This window comes from Artemia franciscana, chromosome 12 (assembly GCF_032884065.1).
Source record: "Artemia franciscana chromosome 12, ASM3288406v1, whole genome shotgun sequence".
In the NCBI taxonomy this organism is placed as follows: Eukaryota; Metazoa; Arthropoda; class Branchiopoda; order Anostraca; family Artemiidae; genus Artemia; species Artemia franciscana.
The window spans coordinates 40,863,139-40,878,010 of record NC_088874.1 but is presented as its reverse complement, the minus strand read 5'-3'; the positions used below and the strand labels follow the sequence as shown (position 1 = coordinate 40,878,010).

Below are 14,872 nucleotides of genomic sequence, written 5' to 3'. Positions count from 1 at the left end.
CACTGTACTGTTGTCGTAGTTAGTTGATTCTTGCGCCAGGATTACCAATGTTAATATTCCGTTTCAGGTTCATTGCATCCCAGCCCCCCCCCCCCTAATTCTTGGACATAGCCTTATACCAATCACTATTTTTACTGGTTTCTGTTTTTTCTTACTTGTTTCGGTAATTACGAAGCTTATCTCTTGTTCCATTCAGAAAGTTCACTTACCCTGGGCTTTGGTTAAGATCCTAGGCTAAATACAAAGTTTACCAGTTTTATTGGTTTAGATTTTCTTCCGTATTTTCTATCAGCAACTGGTTGTTAATGTCAATTAATGCCAATAAAAAAAATTAATAAAAAAAATAACTACAAGATCACCTAACTTATAAAAATAGCCTAAGGATACATCCAGACAGCCGGTGGAGGAGTGAGATTCAGCAAAAGTGGAAGCGATTCTAAAATTTTAATCAATATAAAGTGATGAATGCAATGAAGTAAGAGTTTCTTTTTGTTGTAGTGTTCCATTCAGACGAAAGGATTAATATCACTGTTTTCAAGAAGCAACCAATAATGAAACTTTGTTGTGTGATCTTTTCAGGGTTTTTGGTTAAGGGTTTAGTTTAGATATATATATATATATATATATATATATATATATATATATATATATATATATATATATATATATATATATATATATTTCCTCCCCTCCAGGACTGGAGGGGGGAGCAGTTGAAGGGGTGGAGTTGGATGGAGTTGTACTTGGATCATGGTTGTTACCCTGGGATGCTAATGAGAAGGCTATTGTCTTTATTTTATCTAATTTTTAATTGGTATTATTTTAGTTAGTCTAGGATGCTTCTACGAATATTTATATAGGTTTCTTTCTTTTTTTTTTAAATGTAGGATGCCTTTAGGAATGTTCGTGTAGTTAATCTCTACGCGTTAGCAAAATTTAAATTTTCCCCTAGCATAGTGATTTATATCTCTAATATTTAAAATTTTTGTTTATTATGTTAAATAAGTGAAAAAAACAACAACAATGAAGTCATATGCATGGAGTGAATTTCATATTTAATGATCTTGAATTCAAGTTTTAAGGAAAGCGAAATCCTTTCGGCCATTAAACGTAAATAATTTAACCACACAAGGAAATACAATTCTGGTGAGTTGACTGAATCAATGGACTCTAAATACCTAAGGCGTTAGCATTTATAAATTGACAACTGATACAATCGTCCAAACTGGTAAGAGTGGGAATTCATTCTACAGATTCGGGATTTCATGAGAAGGCTAGAATTTGCTTCCTTTTCGCGGATTTGTAGATTCGTAGCATGGACTTTCATGCCTTTGTTTTGCCTGAGAGCTTCATAGCAATGTTTGTGAAAACTACGCGAAAGTAAACTACCTCTGTCAGCCAGAGATCCTCCACTAGTCCTAAGCTCTCTTTGCTAAGGGAGCGGATTGTTTTCTTTTTCATTTTTCGTTAATACACAAGCTACAGTTAAATGTTTTGGAGTGATTCTATAGAGTTTCTTAGTATTATCTTTGGGGATAAAATTAGTTGTTATAAGATAATCTCATCTACCAAGATTTTATTCAATTTTGAGGAGCTACGCCATGTGACGCCACTAGTACTACTAGTGCCAAGTCACCTGAGGCCAACACAGCTACTTAAGCTCCTCCTCCATCCCAATCTATTCAAAGTTTCCCTCTTTACTTCCTCCCATTTCAAAGAGGAAATGGGAAGTTCCCATCTTCTTTAAATCTTTCTTTATGACATCCTCCCACCCTAGCCTCAGACGAACAATTTTCCGTTTAGCCCTAGACTGTTGGCCTAAAAGAACAATCTTCGGCAATTTGTGACGCCACACTTGGATCTGTGCAATGGTTTTTCCCTTATACCAAATTTTGTTTGAAACTAGAGTTAAACAAATTTAGTTTATCAGATTTTAGTTTTTACGTTTTTATTTTTTCAAACAACATTTTTACTTTCATCTCTTTTTCTTGTATTCCTGACTGTTTAGTCAAGTTTTTCTTTTTTTGTTCCGTCGATAAATGTTTCTGGGTATGAACTCGATATATTTGGCTTTTATTAATATACATATTTTTTTATTAGCTAATTAAAAATTTTACCCTCTATCATGCTTCATTTTATTTTAAATATAATTCGAAAGACTATATGATTGAAGAAATTATCTGAATACCTTCACATGCTCAGGCTAAGTAACGTAAGTTTAGGTACTTATATGATATCCCGACCACACTCAAAAAGTGAAGTTGGGTTAATCATAATGAAAGATACCAAAATATGATGAAAATATAATACTTCAATTACAAATTATAGAAACTATAACAGAGAATTAGTGAAAGCAGGCCGCCCAGAACTCTTTATATTAAATATCTAACCACTTCTATATATTAAATATATAATTAAAATATACCTGCATAGTATTTTATCTTGCTCAAGCTAAGCAGATTATCTTCGAGTGCACAAATAGATACAAAGGGAAATCGATTTCATTACAGAGAGAAAACAGAGTTTAGTCAGAACATTATACAAGTACCCAAGGCTTTAAATAGCAATATGAAAGGAGGGTAAACCTCATCGGGGGACAGAGCGAAACAGACCTCTTCCCCTTAAGATTAGAAATGAATAGAACTGCAACATTTTCATCTTGTTAGTTACAACTTTGGAAGAATAATGTTTTTTATTTATTTAAAAATAATATTTTTACTTAATAATATTTAATAATATTTTCTCACACCTTGACTCTCCTCTGAAAAATATGGCTCGAATATGGCCCATACTCGAAAATATTTTAACTGGTGTCCGTGTCATCAAAACTTAGATGTCTACGTTCAAATCATTTTGCGTGAAGAACAAAGATGATTATTCGCCATGTATACACTTAAAAAAAAAACTATCTTACGCAATAGCAATAGCTGCTATCTTAAATAGGCTTATGCTTTTATTTAAATATATATTATAAAATATATACTGAGTGACTTATGAAGAAAACAAAATGAATTTTGTTTCTCCTATTTTTTGTGGCTGTGTATGTGCCCAGAACTTGTGTATTTACTTTCAAATAAATTAACGTAAAGAATTTGGGTGTTGTTGGTCATATATGTATTTGAAACCAAAAATTTTGTTAAACAATTGTATTTGTCATCATGTGTGCAAATGGGCAGAAAAAACTAAGCCAAGTCAAATACGCTTACAAAACAGCAAAAACAAAATCATGTTTACATATTCTCAACGTTAGGCAAAAAAAGCTTCCGAGCCATTTATCTTCATTTCAGGTTTTCCCATTTAGCAGCAAATTGCGAAAATTTCACACTTTTACTTCGAGGGGTAGTCTCTCAACGCAAAGCAGTTTCGATTGAACAAGGTTTTCAAAAACTCGTGTGTTTGGGAATTAATTAAAAATTGCCATGTTAATTACCGAACCGAACTCCAATTCAATTTTAGTACCATCCTTTCCGCAGGTTGGATACCATTTTATATTTGAGGGGGATTCAACGAAATTTAGGCTTCCAATCAGTATTTTTGCCCCTACAATCCTGCAATTATTGTGACTCTTATCCTTTTATGGGGGTTACTTACTCTTTCTCCTCCCTGGATACTAACCTGCCGGTCTTCGAATACATGTAGCACTTTTTTTCTCTTTTTTACCAAAGTGCTGGCAGGGAAAAAAATGCTTCTATTTAAGGATCAGACTTTTACATGTGACAAAAATATATGATAGTAATAAGCAATTACTGAAAACAAAATTTTAATGATTTTCTCTTAAGGGTGTACGTTACTTCTATATTTGAATAAGGGTAAAAGGGCAAGGGGGCTAAGCCACCTTTATAGCAGTCTCTCTTCTTATGACTACTTCCGTGTCAGCCATATTGTTACCAGTTTTGGAATTGATTCGCTAGGAGACTCGCCAGGATCCAACAATTTGTGGTAACGAAATGTAAATAAGGAGTGATCCGGCTCAATAGTAACCAAAACTCTAAGAAACAGAGTCTTGGTAACAATGGATACATCACAAGAATTGAATTTTGATGTTTGTTTAGATTATATAAAATTCATCAAATTTAACGTGTTAAATATTAATTTATAATTATTAATTTATAATTTATTTATTAATTAATATTAATTATTTAAGTAATTGTTAAATTTAGAGCCTGAGAAAATGTCCCCAATTTTTGAAAGGGGGACAAGTCCTTCTTTTCATCAGATGATTAATGAAGAAGCTCACTTTGGCATTCCCGTCCGTCACATTTCCCCTTCCTTTTCCTTGTTTTTAGATGTGGCTATAATAAAAGAAAGGTGGCTAGACCGCAGATGATGGTTGACTGATAACCAAATATTGTGTTTATTGGCCATCCATTCTGCAGCCAAACAAAAATTAGATGGGTCCTGAGAGAGAAGAGGTCATAAAAAAGGCGTCAAAGGAAAATCAAATTTCATGGGAGTGGCTAAAGGGCAAGGGTGTTGACAGGTTGGTGTGGAAGAGGAGAGTGTTCTGCTATGTTGGACTGTGAATTTTTACTGACGTGAGTTATTATGTGTGTGTGTCCAATAGGCTAACATGGTTTCTATTTGAGCAACACAAAAATAGATTTTACGGAAAATGCGATTGATTCTTCATGATATGTAAAAATAATAACAAAAAACACAAAATTATCATTTTGTACAACAATAAAAAAATATTCGGTATATTTAACCCTTAATAGCTTTTAAGGCATTTACGCATCTTAAAAAAAAAATAGCTTGACAATTGCGGTAAACTCCAATTAAGATAACGGGTATAAATATTTTTGATTGTTATTTATAGGCTAAATTATATTATTTGCTCCAGATGTTAGAACCCTGTATGATTTTCAAAAACACTTGTTGTATTTAAACTCTTTCAACTGCTGAAAACCGTCAAAACTCTGAAAAACAGTTAAATTTTTAAATTCAGTTAATTACAGCTAAAATAGGTCTTTTAGTTATTGAACCGCTATCGAACAGCTAAAGGAGACAAAATTTAAGCGGCTGAATTTAAACATCATGCTCCGTCTCTTTCATTATATTTTTAAAATAAGATTTTATGAAATTTAGTAAAGCCAAAACTTGAACTAAAATTTATAAGAAGTTAATTTTTTAAGAAAAACCCCTTGTACCTTAGTCTCCCTGAAGAAAAAATAACGAAAATAGCGACGAAGACCATACTGCATTTCTTCATATCAAACAATCACAAAGTAGAAACAATAGGGATTTTTATTTTGGGGGTGATACCTAACACAGGGATACCATGGGGAATTTATGGTAGGCACGCCACTTGCCTGGGTAGAGAATTTAAAGTGCCCAAACCCTATAGGCAAGTGTGTATTCTTCTGATGCGCCCTTGTGTTGGGTTGTTGCCTCTGAATTATTTGTCTTTTTTTATGTTTGGTAAATGACGACTTGTACTTACTGACGACAAGACTGCCTGTCCGTGGATTATTCTTTATGGTTGATTGTGTATGGCTACGCTGTTTGACCTATGTGATTGTATGGATGAGTAGGGTTAAGGCCTCATTCAAATGCTGATCTATATTAATCACTAATGTAGGAAAACAGTCTTCCTTTTCTCCTTCTGTCCTTTTTTTTATGTGTTTGTGCTGTTGCACTGGTGATTTCTCTTCTCATTATATATATATATATATATATATATATATATATATATATATATATATATATATATATATATATATATATATATATATATATATATATATATATATATATATATATACATATATATATATATTTATATATATACAAACTTACATTAAAATACGAAAATTAAAACTAGTAATGTTTTCAAAAACTTTTTAAAACAGACCTAGCATCCTTACTTCAACAAAGTTCAACCAGGACTGATAAATAAAATGAAGTGAGAGGATAAATTCATTCAAGCAAAACAGAACAAAATGATTAATTGTTGAACAAGCGATTAAAGTCTTCAAAGCTAATCTTGTTTGTTTTTTTTGGCAGCTTACCTCAAAGCTCTTTTTGTAACTGGTTCAATACTATTGCCATTTCCAATTTTATTTCCATTTTTAATTCGAATCGTATCCGAGGACATTGGGGGTTAGACGGGGGAGACAGAAATCTTGGAAACTGGAAATCTTGGAAAACGCTTAAAGTGAAGAGATCGGGATGAAACTTGATGGGAAGAATAAGCACTAGTTCTAGATACGTGATTGACATAATTGGAATGGATCTACTCTCTTTGGAGGAGTTGGGGGGATTTCCAGTACCTTGGCGAGTTCAGTGCTTTTGGACGTGCTAGGACGATGAAAATTGGTAGGCATGTCAGGGACCTGCACAAATTCACTTGATAACAGTCGTCTCCCCGATTCGACCATCTGGGGGACTGGAGGGAGAGGAAAAAATTGAAAACAATTAGAGGTATTTTTAACTTACGAATGGGTGATCAGATCTTAATAGGATCTCGTGTCTCTGAGCTCTTAATTTGAATCCCAACCGTATCCGGTGATGCTGAGGGAGTTGGAGGGGGAAACAGGAAATCTTGGAAAACACTTAGAGTGGAGAAATCGGGATGAAACTTGGTGGGAAGAATAAGCACAAGTCCTAGATATGTGATTGACATAACCGGACTGAATCTGCTCTCTTTGGGGGAATTGGGAGGGGGGATGCTAATTCGGAAAAATTAGAAAAATTAAGGTATTTTTAAATTAAGAACGGGTGATCGGATCTTGAGTGGAGAGATCGGGTAAAACTTGGTGGGTAGAATAAGCAAATGTAGTAGAAATGTGATTGACGTAACTGAATCCGCTCTCTTCGCGGGAGTTAGGGGAGTCCGGTGCTTCGGTGAGTTCGGTGCTTCTGGACGTCCTAGGACGATGTCAATTGGTAGGCGTGTCAGGGACCTGCACAAATTGACTTGATGAAGTTGTTTTCCCCGATTCTACCGTCTGGAGGCTGAAGGGAGAGGAATATTAGAAAAAAATGAGGTATTTTTAACTTACGAGTGGGTGATCGGATCTTAATGAATTTTAATATTTAGAGGGACTTCATATCTTAGAGACCTAATTTTAAATACCAACCTGCATTAAGCCTCTGATTTTCCTTTTAAATCAATGTTTAGAATTTTGCTAGAACTCATGCCATATGAGCTCTTGGCTCTTGGCTCTTCCGACCTCGTCACAAATTCCAGTTGAGCTTTTAGCTCTTTGATCTAGATTCTGATGGGTCTGATGTCAGCATAGTAATATCCACAGTTGCAAGGTATTTGATAAACCCCTCTTTTGCAAATTACTGCGGTTTTATCTTTACTGGAGTTCAAGAAATTAATAATTTCAAGATTATTAGTGAAAACTACATATAGATTATTTTTTGTGCAAACATTTTTTAATTTTGTTGTGATTTTTGGAATGTATGGAAGATATATAGTTTTTGAGGGCTTATCAGTAGCCTCGCATTGTGACATATCTTGGATTTTACGGGAATGTCTTTTTAAGTCTACGGTTAATTATTAATTTCTGATAAAGTCTCTGATAAAATTAATTTCTGAATTTATATACGAATCGGAGCAAATGTTCAGGATACGATCAATCCCATCGACTATTGGTTCATTTTTGAAAAGAATATCATAAATCGGGTCAATATTTAAATTCCCTGTGTCTCTATTTATTGAAATATTAGCAAATATATGCTTTTTAATTTCTATAGCCTCCCTCGCCCACTGAGAAAAACCTCTATCATTAGAAATAGCTGTAGCCTCATCAAATTGTATAAAATATTCGGGATAAAAGAATGTATGTTCAGCTAGAGCCGAAACAAAAGTTTCGGGAGGCTTTCTTAGTTGTAGGGTTTTTTTCTATTGAGTTGCGATGCTCAATAAATCTTTCAGTAAATTGTTGGTGAGTTCTACCAATATAAAACTTTCCACAGGAACAAGGAATTTTATACACCCTACTAACTAAATCTCCCCGGGTTAAATCCTTCCCAGAATTAAGAAAACTACCTAATGGTCTCACTGATTGAAAACAAGTATCAATGTTATGTTTACCTAAAATTCTTTTAAGCATCTCCCCCAAAGTAGGTACATAAGGTAAAGAAATGAAACTTTTCGGTAAATTTAATTCTGTGCACTGTGAAACCCCAATAACCCTATTGTTGTGTTTAATGCGTCTATTTTTTATTATTTTATCAATGAATTTAATCGGGTAGCTATTACAAAATAAAACATCCCTCAAATATAACAATTCAGAATCTAAAAACTCCCAGGAACAAATTCTTAAAGCCCTATCCCCCAGTGCAATCACAACCCCTCGTTTCACTGAAATAGGGTGGCAAGAGTGAAAGTTCAAATACCTATCACTGTGAGTAGGCTTTCTATAAACTGAAAAAAGGTAGAAAAAATCACTTTTAATCAATAAGATATCCAGAAAAGGTAGTTTATCACTTTCTTCAAACTCCACTGTAAATTTTACGTTTTTGTCAAAACTATTTAAATGTTTATGCAAAAGGTCTAAAGACTCAAAACCGTATTTCCAAATGCAAACCACATCATCCATGAATCTGCCCCAGAAACAAGGATAGAGCCTAAAACTGTGTATGGCGGAGGTTTCAATAGATTCCACGAAGAGATTTGCCAACAAAGGGGGGAGAGATCCCCCCATAGCCAAACCAAACACCTGTTTATAAAATTCACCTCTAAAACCAAAATATAGAGAATGTTCATTTGCAAGAATAACCAATTTCATAATTACTTCAATCTCTAAACTCGCCATATCCTTGGCCATATCCAGACCCGAGACACAATATCCTTCCAAACATAAAATTTCATTAAGATCTGATCAACCGTTCGTAAGTTAAAAATACTTCAATTTTTCTATTTTTTCCGAATTAACAGCCCCCCACTCTCCCCCCTCCAGATGGTCAAATTGGGAAAAAGATCTAATTTAATCTCGTTCGGTCCCTGATACGCCTGCCAAATTTCATCGTCCTAGCTTACCTGGAAGTGCCTAAAGTAGCAAAACCGGGACCGACAGACAGACTGACAGACCGACCGACAGACCGTCAGAATTTGCGATTGCTATATGTCACTTGGTTAATACCAACTGCCATAAAAAAGAGAGATTACTTTCCTAAAAATCCATGGAAAAAATGGGTTTTGACTTCATTGGTTTACGTCTTTTATGTTTTTTTTTTTTTAATCAGCCCCATTATTTTTTGGGTGAACTATTTGGGTAAATTATTTTCTTTGACACGCATAAAAACTTAAATTATAAAATAAACTATAAAATCCAATCCACCAACTTTTTCGACAGAAAAACTTGCAAATCATATAACTCAGAGATTATATGATTTAATCTCCCCCCCCCCAAAAAAAAAATACCTACCCTTAAAAATACACTACCTCTCCATAAAATTCCCACACACGGAAAATACCCCTAAGAAAATATGGCCGCGGAACCCCTCCCCCTGAGGAAAATGGTATCCAATCACATTCGACTTATAAAAAAAAAGGACTAGCTCTCAATTTCTAACACAATTAACACCCTCTAAAATTTCTAAGATCAGGAGGTGGAGGTGGGGATTAGGAAGGGGCAGTCCTCCTAATATACGGAATAAATTCTGCTCATTTTGGGGTGTAACGTTGCTCTTTAATTTCATAATAACAGCGTGGACCAGAAATATTCCTCGAAATCAAGACGGATTAAATATCAATTTTAGATTTTGAAATCCCCCCCTGAAAAAAATAAACCCCCCTCCGAAAAAAGTCCTGGATATCGACTTCATATGTCAATTTTCGGAATTATAAAACAACATGGATTTTACCTGAGACTGTGAAATTTGTTCCGTATAAATATTCCGTATAAGAGTTTTTTTTGCCACTACATCAACAAAAATAAAAATAAAATCATATTAAATCATTGATTAATCATATTAATCAAGACTGCTGCTAAGATTTAATGAAATACAAACGTACAGAGTGATGCATATCGATATTCGTTCCTGATAGTCTCAACAATTTTGTGCTTATTAACGTCAGAAAACACAACAAAAAAAAAACATTCAAAATATATTGTATTTCTAGTAAAGTGCAATTGACAGTTTTCACAAGGCAGAGGGGGCATTAGCCCTACCTTTGCTTGTGGTAGTTACTTTTTGTTTCAATTTTTTATTCTTTAGCAGTAGTTATTTTTAACTATGTCTTTTGATTTTTTCAGCACCATTGACTAGAAGTTTCAAATTCATACCCTTACAGGTTACTAAAATGGTTACCATAGTTATATGGTTTTTCGACTACGCTGAAAAAAATGGCTATCTCAGAATTTTGATCCGTTGATTTCGGGAAAATATTTAGCGTGGGAGGAGGCCTAGGTGCCCTCCAATTTTTTGGTCACTTAAAAAGGGCACTAGAACTTTTCATTTCCGTTAGAATGAGCCCTCTTGCAACATTCTAGGACAACTGGGTCGATACGATCACCCCTGGGAAAAAAAATGGTTACCATAGTTATATGGTTTTTCGACTACGCTGAAAAAAATGGCTATCTCAGAATTTTGATCCGTTGATTTCGGGAAAATATTTAGCGTGGGAGGAGGCCTAGGTGCCCTCCAATTTTTTGGTCACTTAAAAAGGGCACTAGAACTTTTCATTTCCGTTAGAATGAGCCCTCTTGCAACATTCTAGGACAACTGGGTCGATACGATCACCCCTGGAAAAAAAAATGGTTACCATAGTTATATGGTTTTTCGACTACGCTGAAAAAAATGGCTATCTCAGAATTTTGATCCGCTGATTTCGGGAAAGTATTTAGCGTGGGAGGAGGCCTAGGTGCCCTCCAATTTTTTGGTCACTTAAAAAGTGCACTAAAATACTGCATATACGCACTTCTGACAACCTGAATGCACAAGTATTTGTTTTCTTCAGCACTTTTTTCCCAATTCCCTGAGAGTTTCAACTTACTGCAGATATACCCTTTCAACAACTTGGATACACATACAGTCTAGTGATTGTGTCACCACAATCACAAGCTCTGTCTCTCCATGGTGACCCAGTGTATTTTATTTGTTATGCGTATTATATTAATAAACTGAGCTAATCTGAAATTGTGCTCAGGATCCTCTAAATGATTACCTGAAAGTTTTAATTCATTATCCTTGCTGTTCCAGAGATAAATTTTAGCTTAATATCCTTGGCCATTTCTGACGTGTTGTAGTTATGCTCTTTTGATTATCTGCATGCACTTTAGTGAGGTTTGATTTAGTTCAAAATCTCCATAAACATTCCCTTAAAAATTCATATTATATCTTTAGCCTTTTTGAAGAACCAGGACCAACTATAACCCTTTATCACAATATCATATAAACAATTGGCAACTTGCATAACTTACAGTCCTTGTAAAATGGGGGCAAAGGATGCACTATTTCAACGGCTAGACTATTTTTGAAAAATGGCTATGTCAATACTTTAATTGAATGTCTCTGAGAAAAGGGTAATAAACATGGCATTGATGGAAAGTAAGATGGCTCCATCGCTTTTGTCTCTTGAAAAGGGCACTACAACTTTCACTGTCGACTTGAATGAGTCCCTTCCCAAATTTTTACGACTATTCTACTCTATACCATATGAAGTAGTGTGGTGAATAAAAAAAAAAATATGGATTCAAATCATATCGTTCTTAATTTGGGAAGCACTATTGCTTTGCCTATTTGGTTTGTTTATTTTTATATATACTAAATAAATAAATAAATAAAGTTTTAGCATCTCTCCAACGGGTAGGCTAAATAGCCCCAGCTATACGAAACCTTATTGGCTCTTTCGTACCCCTGTATACAACTTAGCAGTCTATTTAGACATTTCTAGTTAAAAAAAAAAAGATCCAAAAGCCCTGTTGAACCTCAAATAGGAGGACCTTATTGGTACCTGATTTATGCAGGTTTTTGTTTAAAAGTACAAATTTTTTAGTTTCAGTTTAAACCTTAGAATTTGGACCGAAAAAACCTTAGGTTTAGACAATAATTTGGACAGAATTATTTCCCTCTCTTATTCCCGCTCATAGTTACCACAGGAAATAAAAAAACAAAACAAAACACAAATTACAACTTGATAACATATAGGTATTTTAATTAAAACATTGGTGAGGAGATACGTCAAATGAAGACAAATTTACCAAATCTAATTGACCAAATGATTAAAAAAAATTAACAGAAAAGTATCATTTAACTCTTGTGTGTTTTTTTAACTTTTTTTTATAAAAACATATTAATAATAAATTTCCCACAAATAACTATGAAATAGTATCAATCTGTTATTTTCTTAATATATCTTATTCCTGGATAAATTTATGTGAAGTATATTTAAGATTTTACATTAAGAGGCTTTGAAATAGGTATTTGGGTAAAATTGAAGAAAAATACAATATCTATTTGTTACTTTTTTTCAATTCTGTTTTTACTCGAATTGTAAAAAGAGTAAGGAAACAAGAGCTATCTTTAGCTAGAAGAAAACTCATTTTTACTCAAAATTAACTAAAAGAAACTAGTTTTTTTCAACTGATAGTAAGGAGCGACATTAAAACTTAAAACGAACAGAAATTACTCCGTATATGAAATGGGTTGTCCCCTCCGCAATCCCTCGCTCTTTACGCTAAAGCTTTTAATTGTTTTAAAAAGCAGAATTGTGGCAAAGAGTCAAACTTTAGCGTAAAGAGCGAGTAGCTGATAAATTATTGTCTTGTAGTTGATTAAAGTATATTATGCTGAGGAGGAAGGGTCTAAGCTGCATTGGGGCTCTTCTCAGCGGAATAATTCCCGCCAAATTTAACTTTAAACTTTATTGAACAACAAAACTTACAGAGATAAGAAATACACAGATATACAAAACTTTCCATTTAGTTTGAGATTTGAGTTCCACACTAAATGATTATTTCTTCCCACGCAAGTAGGTCACATACGTCAAATGGGTAAAACAAAAAAAGTAAAATCATTGTTCCGAGCCTACACATGCGTCAAATCTAGTGAAATTCTCATATTTAAATTATTCTAATGAAAGAGTAAAGCCTCTTGTCAACTAATCAAATAGTTTGTGGTAACAAATTGTAAGCAAGGAGCAAAGCGGCTCAATAGTACCCGAAAATAAAAAAAAAATAAAAAACAAGTTTGATAACAATAGATACATGAAAAGAATTTTTCCAAATATGTGAACTTTATCAAGTTTAATATAACCAAAAGTTGAGAACCTCAAAAAATTTGTCCAAATATCAAAAAAGTAGGATACATCCCCAGACAGTTTTTAACTGAACGTAAGGAGCGACATTAAAACAAACAGAAAGGGGCTGCTTCCTCATAAATGCCCCGCTTTTTAGGCTAAAGTTTGACTCTTTCTCTGAACTCTTCTTTTTAAAAAAGTAAAAAGCTTTAGCGTAAAGAGCGGGTCGTCTATGAGGAAGCAGCCCCTTTCATATACAAAGTAATTTCTGTTCGTTTTAAGTTTTAATGTCGCTCCTTACCTTCAGTTAAAAAAAAAACTTGTTTTTTTTATTTTATTTCTGAACGTTTTTGAATCAATGCATGTTTTGATTTTGGCTCTCCGCAGCAGAATAATTAAAAGGAAATTTGGATATTTTTTTTTAGGCTAAATGGCTGTCTCATTATTTTGATCGAATGATTTTGAGAAAAAAAAAGCGAGGGAGGAAGCCTAGTTGCCCTCCGATTTTTTGGTAATTAAAAAGGCAACTAGAACTTTTAATTTTTTCTGAATCTTTTTATTAGTAAAAGATATACGTAACTTATAAATTAGCTTACGTAAAGAACTTTTGTATTCTCATGTTTTTATTACATATATGAGGGGGTTCGCCCCCTCGTCAGTACCTCGCTCTTTACGCTAAAGCTTAAATTTTGTCCCAATTCATTAAGAATGACCCCTGAATCACAAAAGCCGTAGAATAAATAGTTGAAATTACTAAAAATACTTTAGCGTAAAGAGCAAGGTATTATGAGGAGATGAGCTTCTCGTATGGGTAATAATTTCTGTTCTTTTTAAGTTTTAATGCTGCTCCTTACTTCCAGCTGAAAAAGAACTTTTTCATATTTATTTTTTCATTGTTTTTTTTTTTAAATAATGGTAGAAAATCCTGCGCTCCCTTCATGGAAATTAATCCTATGGGGATGACATGACCCACCCACAGCCCCGGGGGAAATGGTTATAAGTAACTAAATTTATCCATTGTTTGCTTATAGTATTTTCTTTGGGGAAATTGAGGACAGAAGTTGAACTTTTTTCGCTTTATTTGGAAAATTTAGGCCACATGAATGAAATTGATTTTTTTTTTCTTTTTTGAAAAAATTCAAAAAAGAATTTGAAATTTTTTCTCTGCAATGGGAAAATTCAGAACTAAAGCTTAACTCGTTTCTCTTCTTTGAAAAAATAAGGAACCGAAGGAATCTTTTCTCTTTTCTTTGGAAAAGTTCAGAACGCGGAAGGGTAACTTTTTTCTCTTCGTTGGGAAAATTCAGAACGAATACGCGGATTTTTTCTGTTCTTTGGGAAAATTCAGAACTGAAGTTAAACAATTTTCTCTTTCTTGACAACATTCAGGACAGACATTGAACTCATTTTTCTCGTCGTTGGCAGAAAATTCAATACAGAAGTATAACTTTTTTCATTTTTTGGGGAAAATTCAGAACTGAAGTGGGACTATTTTTTCTTCTTTTGGAAAATCCAAGCTGGATTGATTGTGAGGCTGCAAGCGGAATCTGTAAGCGGCATAATTACTCCGCATACCATGAAGTAAGAATTGTTTACTAATACTTCCCACGAACAACCCTAATCTAGATCTTCACCGAATTTTTGAAGAGAACTATGGATAAATTGTCAAAAAGGCGA

General features: G+C 33.8%; 1 protein-coding gene across 12 annotated transcripts in view; it reads right to left on the bottom strand.

Moving 5' to 3' along the window:
* LOC136034132 (RIMS-binding protein 2-like) overlaps window positions 1-14,872 on the bottom strand; it is a 317,880-nt gene that overhangs the window by 285,125 nt on the left and 17,883 nt on the right. The window contains exon 1 of one of the 12 annotated variants that reach the window (XM_065715298.1): window positions 5,852-5,875. The exons of the other annotated variants lie outside the window; for them this stretch is intronic. The gene's annotated coding sequence lies outside the window, so the exon portion shown is untranslated. Of the gene's footprint in view, window positions 1-5,851; window positions 5,876-14,872 lie in introns of those variants that run through there. 12 annotated transcript variants of the gene reach the window in all.